This window comes from Chrysemys picta, chromosome 22, assembly GCF_011386835.1.
Source record: "Chrysemys picta bellii isolate R12L10 chromosome 22, ASM1138683v2, whole genome shotgun sequence".
Classification (NCBI taxonomy): domain Eukaryota; kingdom Metazoa; phylum Chordata; order Testudines; family Emydidae; genus Chrysemys; species Chrysemys picta.
Genome location: NC_088812.1, coordinates 22,684,274 through 22,692,407, shown reverse-complemented (window position 1 = coordinate 22,692,407; position 8,134 = coordinate 22,684,274). Strand labels below are relative to the sequence as shown.

The 8,134-nt window shown below is 49.7% G+C and overlaps 1 long non-coding RNA gene across 1 annotated transcript; it reads left to right on the top strand.

The window, feature by feature from the left end:
* Window positions 1-6: 6 nt before the first annotated feature.
* On the top strand, window positions 7-7,910 carry LOC135977049 (uncharacterized). Its single transcript, XR_010594370.1, has 2 exons — window positions 7-316; window positions 1,249-7,910. It is a non-coding gene; the product is annotated as an uncharacterized LOC135977049 (long non-coding RNA).
* Window positions 7,911-8,134: the final 224 nt, after the last annotated feature.

The window sequence follows — 8,134 nt, the reverse complement described above, 5'->3', positions numbered from 1 at the left end:
TCAGTAGGTCCCTCCCAGCTCAGGGCTCCTGGGGGCCAGCGTAACCCTGGCACCATGTCATATTGAGCCCCTGCTTCACCATTTATCCCTGCTGGAACCCCGCTGGCAGCACCGGGGCCTGTCCATGTCCAGCAGCCCCTGTCCTGCGGGGGTGACTGGGGTTGGCGCCCAATCCTCCAGAGTAACTCTATTCTCTCTGACCTCAGGCTCACATCGTGGCTTCCATGAAATCATCCTCCTGGATGGGCCTCACGGACCAGGCACTCGAGGGGGCTTGGATGTGGGTGGACGGGACTCACCCAGCAGCCAATGCCAGGTACTGGAGACTGTGACTGGGCTGAGAGGCCCTGAAATAACCCAGAATAGCTGGAGCCATAGAGAGGGGAAAATGTCCCTCAATCCTGACATGCTGTTCCAGACCTGGGTTCTCCCCAGGGCCGTCCCTAGGGTGGATGCAGGGCTCGGGACATAGGTGCCGAGTTTCTATCTGCCAAGGGGTGCTCCCCCCTGGCTCTGTCCAGGCCCCACCCCACCTCTTCCCACGCCGGCCCCGCCTTTTCCCCATCCAGTTCCGCCAAGCGCACTGCGCCCTTGCTCCTCCCTCCTGGTCTCCAGGCTATAACTTGCCTGGTGTAGTTGATCCCAGTATCTCCCACTTCCATGCTGTCCCAGTTTGGGAACTGACACCCCCTACCCGCAATTGTCCCTTTAGTCCCTGGGGTGGGATGTGAGGAAGCAACTTCCAGGAACCTAGTCGTATGGGACAATGTTTGTGGGGGAGGAGCCAAGGCCATGGGGAGTTCTGACACCCCCACCTGACTATGCAGAGAGATGCTCTGGGGGAGGAGTGAGATGGGGATTGTCTCTGTGACCTGGGCTTAATCCAGCACAAGTTCCCTCCTCAGTTCTGCCCACTCCTGCTCCAGCCACCAGTCCCTGCAAGCCCCAGTCTGTGACACTTGTGGCCCCCAGCACTGTGGGGGTCATTGGGCAGAGTATGCGGTCGCAGGAGGCCACAGGCGGTCATGGGGATTGAAGGGGGCCACAGGTGTCATGGGGACTGGGGCTTGCCTCATGGCAGCTACCAGCCCCTGCAACAGGGGCTGCAGGGAACATGGGGACTGGGAGTCACAGGGGCTTGTGACTGCACAGTCTTGTGGCTGCGGGGGTCACAGGGGCTGCGGGGGTCACAGGGGCTGCAGCATTACCAGCCTTGCTCTACCTTGTTCTCCCTGTTTTGGTTTCCAGCTATTGGCAGACAGGGGAGCCCAATGGTGGGCAGACGGAGAACTGTGCGCTGGCACGACAGGATGGCCACTGGTATGACACCCCATGCACAGAGCAGCACCACTGGGTGTGTGAGGGGAAGCCCCGAGCCTGCTTGGACTAGCCACCGAGCAATCTGGCCAGACACTGGCCCTCCCTCTGCCCCCCACTGTGACCCAAGGACTCTTGATGCCAACTAGCAGAGGGCACTAGGGGTATAGGGCTCCTCTGGGTTCACCAAAAGAGGTCACATGATGTCTAATGAAAGCCTGTGTCATTCCAGCACAGTTAATCATTGCAAGCTAGATGGACTGGTGATATTTAAGGAGTTGTGTATCTGCACAAATATTACGTTCTTAAGGTCTGTGTCTAGGTACTGGCCATCAGCAAAGGGGAAAAGCAGGTTTTCTTTCAGGCAAGAAATGTTGATCTCTCTGCCTGTTTGCATGTAAATCAAGTACTGTATGGTTCACAATGTGCATCCACTCAGAAGTCTGAACTGAATGCTAATGAAGAATTGTGAAATCTTCAAAGAGAGGAAATTAACAGGAGGAATTAAACAGCAGGAGTTATAAGAACATAAGACCAACCATACTGGGTCAGACCAATGGTCATCTAGCCTAGTATCCTGTCTTCCAACAGTGGTCTATGCCAGGTGCTTAAGAGGGAATGACAGAACAGGCAATCATCAAATGATCCATCCTCTGTCATCCACAACCAGCTTCTGTCAAACAGAGGCTAGGGACATTCAGAGCATGGGGTTATGTCCCTGCCCATCCTGGTTAATAGCCATTGATGGACCTCTCCTCCATGAACGTATCTAGTACTTTTTTGAACCCTGTTATAGTTTTGGCCTTCATAACATCCCCTGGCAAACAGTTCCACAGGTTGACTATGCATTTTGTCTGTTTAAAATCTGCTGCCTATTAATTTCATTGTTTGACCTCCAGTCCTTGGTTCTCCTCATTATCCTGTTTAGGGGTAAGACAAGGAACTTTTGAAACTATATCGGGGTGTGGATTAGCCCCTGGTATCGTTCACTCTGAGAGAACAAGCTATCAGCAGGGAGTAGGGCAGGGCAGGAGAAGGGGTCTCAACCAAACTGGTTGAAAACACCAAAAGAACTTGGGGTAAGCTTGTAGGAGACAGGAGAATGCCTTAAGAATTAAGTTTAGGCCTGTGATGGACTTCATAGAATATTAGGGTTAGAAGACACCTCAGGAGGTCATCTAGTCCAACTCCCTGCTCAAAGCAGGACTGTAGAGGAGCGGACTCACCCCTGCGGTGCCTCCTGCTGGTCATCAGCTCTTCCAGCATCCTGGAGCACCCTCTGCAGGCCAGTGATCTGCCTGTCCTCTGGCCCCTGTGTCCCTCCCAGACCCAGGTGCCCTTTTATCTGAGGTGCTGCCCCCTGGCAGTACACCCCTCAGTACTAGGGTCTCCCCTCCCCAGGGAACCCCCACCCACTATCCCTACCTCACCTCAGAATAAGGCCACTGCCAGTCACCAACTAGCCCCCGCTCCCTGGGGCAGACTGCAGTATAGGCCACTCATCACAGGTAAGGTTGGGTTTGGACCTGCTGCCTTGGCCTACCCATGGGCTGCCCTCTGCAACCCCCAGTGCCCCTTGGCCTTGTACTAGGCCACAGCCTGGGGCTATCCAGGCTGGAGCGCCCCAGCTCCTCAGCCTTTCCCCAGCCCTGCTCCAATCAGGTACCCCATCTCTGCAGCCAGGCCCTTCTTTCTCTGAATGCAGAGAGAGACTCTGTCTGAGTGCCTGGCTCCCTGCCTTTATAGGGCCAGCTGAGTCTGTATGGGGCATGGCCCCAGCTGCAGCCACTTCCCCTAATCAGCTCAGCCTTCCCTGCCCCAGCCGTCTCCCAGGGCTGTTCCAAACCCCTCAGGGCAGGAGCGGGTGTCCACCCCGCTACAAGGACCAACCCCAACTAAATCATCCCAGCCAGGGCTTTGGCAAGCCAGGCCTTAAAAACCTCTAAGGATGGAGATTCCACCACCTCCCTAGGGAACCCATTTTCACTGTTTCACCACCCTCCTAGTGAAAGTGTTTCCTAATATCCAACCTAGACCTTCCCCACTGCAACTTGAGACCATTGCTTCTTGTTCTGTCATCTGCCACCACTGAGAACAGCCGAGCTCCATCCTCTTTGGAACCCCCCTTCAGGTAATTGAAGGCTGCTATCAAATCCCCCCTCACTCTTCTCTTCTGCAGACTAAACAATCCCAGTTCCCTCAGCCTCTCTTCGTAAGTCATGTGCTCCAGCCCCCTAATCATTTTCATTGCCCTCCGCTGGACTCTCTCCAATTTGTCCACATCCTTTCTGTAGTGGGGGGACCAAAACTGGACGTAATACTCCAGGTGTGGCCTCGCCAGTGCCAAATAGAGGGGAATAATCACTTCCCTCGATCTGCTGGCAATGCTCCTACTACTGCTTAGCCAGTCGGTCCCCAGCCTGTAGCAGTGCATGGGATTCTTCCGTCCTAAGTGCAGGACTCTGCACTTGTCCTTGTTGAACCTCATCAGATTTGTTTTGGCCCAAGCCTCTAATTTGTGTAGGTCACTCTGGACCCTATCCGTACCCTCCAGCATATCTACCTCTCCCTGCAGTTTAGTGTCATCCACAAACTTGCTGAGAGTGCAATTAATCCCATCATCCAGATAATTAATAAAGATGTTGAACCACTGTTTTCCCCAGGAATTGAACTTAGGGGGTGTGATGTTGTAGTCTATATGGTTTTATAAAAAATATGCTAATGAGTGAATATAATGTAACTGAAATATGCTTCATGCAGAAGGTCTCTTGTAAGGTATCATTACAAAGCTTATAATCTACTGAGTGTGATCATCCTATTTGTATAAATGTACCACTCTTGTATCTGAAACTAGAAATATAAAATAACTGAGGGCCTATTGTAATTATGCAAAGTGTGGGCCATTAATGGTGGTTTGGAATCTTGATGACTCCCACTAACCAAGACCATTGACTGCAGATGGCTGTGTTTTATCTGTGAGGCTTCCTGTATAGGGTGTGCTGGCAAGTGGGCAATGAAGTGTTGCAGTGACATGTGATCATGTCACCTGAACTGGAATCCATCTTTAACCTGGTGTCTTTCCATTGAGAAGGAAGGGGTAGGAACCCAGAGAGGGACAAAGGATTCTCGCCTTTTGCAAAAGATATATAAAGGGCTGGAACAGAACAAAGGGAAGGGAGCTCTCATGAAGAATCCCCTAGCTGCCACCTGAGCTGGAACAAGAGCTGTACCAGGGGAAAGAATTGTGCCCAGGCCTGGAAGGTGTCCAGTCTGAGAAAAAAAAAAAAAAACACTTACTGAAGCATCTCTGAGGGTGAGATTATCTGTATTCAGTTTGATTAGACATAGATTTGCACATTTTATTTTGCTTGGTAACTTACTTTGTTCTGTCTGTTACTACTTGGAACCACTTAAATCCTACTTTCTGTATTTAATAAAATCACTTTTTACTTAACTCACAGTATGTATTAATAGCTGGGGGAGCAAACAACTGTGCATCTCTCTCTTGTAGAGGGCGAACAATTTATGAGTTTACCTTGTATAAGCTTTATACAGGGCAAAATGGATTTATTTAGGTTTAGACCCCATTGGGAGTTGGGCATCTGAGTGTTAAAGACAGGAACACTTCTGTGAGCTGCTTTCAGGTAAACCTGCAGCTTTGGGGCAAGTAATTCAGAGCCTGGGTCTTTGTTGGAGCAGATGAGAGTGTCTGGCTCAGCAAGGCAGGGTGCTGGGCCCCAAAGCTGGCAGGAAAAGCAGGGGTGGAGGTAGTCTTGGCACATCAGGTGGCAGCTCCCAAAGGGGGTTCTGTGATCTAACCCGTCACAGGGGGGGTGTTTGAATTTACAGGGGGGGGCGAGGGCCGATGCTGGGTGAGACAGTGAGGGTGAACGTGGGCTGTATAGCACCATAGTAAAAACTGAAAACTGTTTTGTGACTATTTTATTAGATTTAACTCATGTTTTGAAATCATCACACAAATTAAAGTTAGCTACTCAAGCATTCTATGAAGTATGACATCTACATCCTTCTTGGTTTCTTGTTATAATTTTGCACAACTCTGTTAATGAATTTCTTGAATGCAACGTGTTCACCTTTTGGTAGCTTCTCGTGTGTCCGGTACTTCCATTCCTTCGATTGATATGCTTGTTAGTTCATTCACATGATCAGGCAGAAAGCAACTTCTTTCAGAATACAAAATTCTATTCAGTGATGAAAAAGAATGCTCGACTGTAGCTGTTGTGACTGGGAGTAGCAAGAGATGAATTCCTACTTCTTTCATCCCAGGAAACAGAACACAGATCAGTTCGAGCCACTACTGATGATAAAAAAGAAGTTGAAGTCAAATCTTCATTCATTCATCGTACGATATTCCACTCTGTGATCAAATTTTCTGTTCTGTCCTGAGTACATGGCAGCCCCCTTGCTGGTAGTGCCTCACTTCACTCAACTGTCAGTGTCAGTGCCACCAACTTGCTGCTCGCCTCGTCACCCCCCACCAAGTATAAAGCCTCATTTAAAGACCCAGGGGGTCACTATATTAATGCACACAGCAGTCAATCAATGCAGTACCAAAAATTAAAATACTGAAAATGGATGCCCCCCTCCATCCACCGACTTGCCTCCTCACCCCCCCTTCCAAGTAGCGGGGCAGCAGGTTTGTAGAAATTTTGGTGGTGCCCAGAACACTCAGAGCCTGCCCCCCCAACTCTGCCCCCCACCTGCCTAAGGCTCTGTGAGGGAGTTTGGGTGGGAGGAGGTCTGGGGTGCAGGCCCTGGGTTGGGGCAGGGGATTGGGGTGTAGGACGGCTGAGAGGTTGGGCTCTGGGATGGAGTCTGGGGTGCAGGCTCTGGGACAGAGTTTGGGGGCCAGAGAGAGGATGTGGGATCTGTGGGTGGTGGGTGCTGGGGGGAGGGGACTGCCATCACATGTGGCTTCCTTCCTCCTCTGCTGCCCCTCGCCATAGCCTCACTAGCTGGTGGATGGGGCTGCCCTTTGCCCAGTTTGCAGGAGCGATGGCTGGGTGGGAGGGGTGGGGTGGGGAATCACAGGGTCGAACACTCACTGAAGCCCTAGCAGCTGCTCAGGTGATGAGTGAGTTGCCGATGATCCTGTCTCCCACCGGAAGCCCCCTCAGCGTCTCCTGTGCCTCTGTCCTACCCCTCCCCTTCCATCCTGACTTACCTATCTATTAATTACAAGAGGTAGATTTGAAGTGATTATAAGGGACAGCAAACAGATCAAAGCAGATTACTGAGCAAATAAATCAAAACACGCAAACTAAGCTTAATACACAAAATTAACTCGTTAATGGTAGCAAATTCTCACCCGAAGTGTTGTTTCAAGCAGGTTGCAGAGTTTCTTGAATGTAAACTGCACAGTTTGCAGCTTAAATCTCCAGGTATTCCTTTCATAGGCTAGACCTTGCTCACCTGGGCTCAGCCCCTGCCCCCCCTAGTTTAGTCCCTTTGTTTCTTCAGGTGTTTTCAGCAGTCTTCCTTCTGGGGTGGACCCTGCAGTGTCAAAGCAGCATCCCAGGAAACTTCTCAGGAAGGAGGGAGATTAGCATCTTCAAAGACCTATTGTTCCCCCAATGGCCCATACAGGCTGTTTGCATACTGTCTGGTGGGCGTTCCCCAGATGAAAACACAGTTGTAATTGTTATAGTCGATATTCCTAACTTCAGGATATAGAAATGATACATATATACAAATTGGATAATCACATTCAGTAAATCAATGTTTTTAATGATACCTCACATGACCCATCTTTGTTATGCTTATGATATGAATATGGCATATCTCTATGAAGAATATGGGGCATAGCATCAAACACCTCACGCACTAGGGTTATTGTCTGTATCTAAAAGGTGTCATGTAACATGTGACTGGCATACGAATAACACTGATCATTAATATTCGTGCATGATGTATGCACGGTCAACCCACAAAGGATTATACAGAGGTGCTGGAGTCATAACTAAAATGGATTGGAACCAGGCATGTCAGGGTTAACAGGGTTGTTCTAGACAAAGGGCTGCAGCTCCACCTGCTTGAATATATCTCCTATGTAAATGGAGCAAGGTGGGACCAAAAACAAAGAAAAGAACATTTGCAGGCCAGGCAAACAAAGTCATCAGGAGGGCAAGTGGGGAACAAGTGATCACTTAACAATCTCACTGGGGGATGGAGAATGCACCCCAGGAAGCTGTCCTGCCTCTTGAAACAGGGTCAATGAACTTGGGGAGAGAGAGAGAGAGAGAGAGAGAGAGATTTTCCAAAGGTTTTCCAACCTATAAAAAGATGGGCAGAGAACCCTTAAGTTATGCTTCAGCTGAGGAGACAAGGAAAACCTGTTCCTTGGACTCTGTGGGGCTCATGACTGAGAGCTAGTCAGCCATTGGTGGGAAAGGAAGATCGGTGAGGAACCTGCCTTGAACAAAGACTGTCGCTTGTTAAGTTAGGTCTTAGCCATTACAAAGCGTATTTGTACTTTGATTATTCATAACATGTCCTGTCTTTATCCCTTAGACTTGAACACACTTAAACTTGCTCTCTTTGATTTAATAAACTCGTTTCATTTTTTATCTAAACCAGCCCAGTGCTTCGATGGAATTGAAGTGTTTGTTAATTCCAGGCGAGTTAATGAGCTAAAGAGTTTCTGTCTCTTTAAAGGAGCAATGAACTTAATGTCTGAATTGTTCCTGGAGAGGAAGACTGTGCGGGGGGGAGGGGGGGAAGAATTTGGAGGGCATTGGGGTCACTCTGCAAACAGTCACTGGGCCATGAAAGCCAGGGGGTGACCTGAATGCTTGTC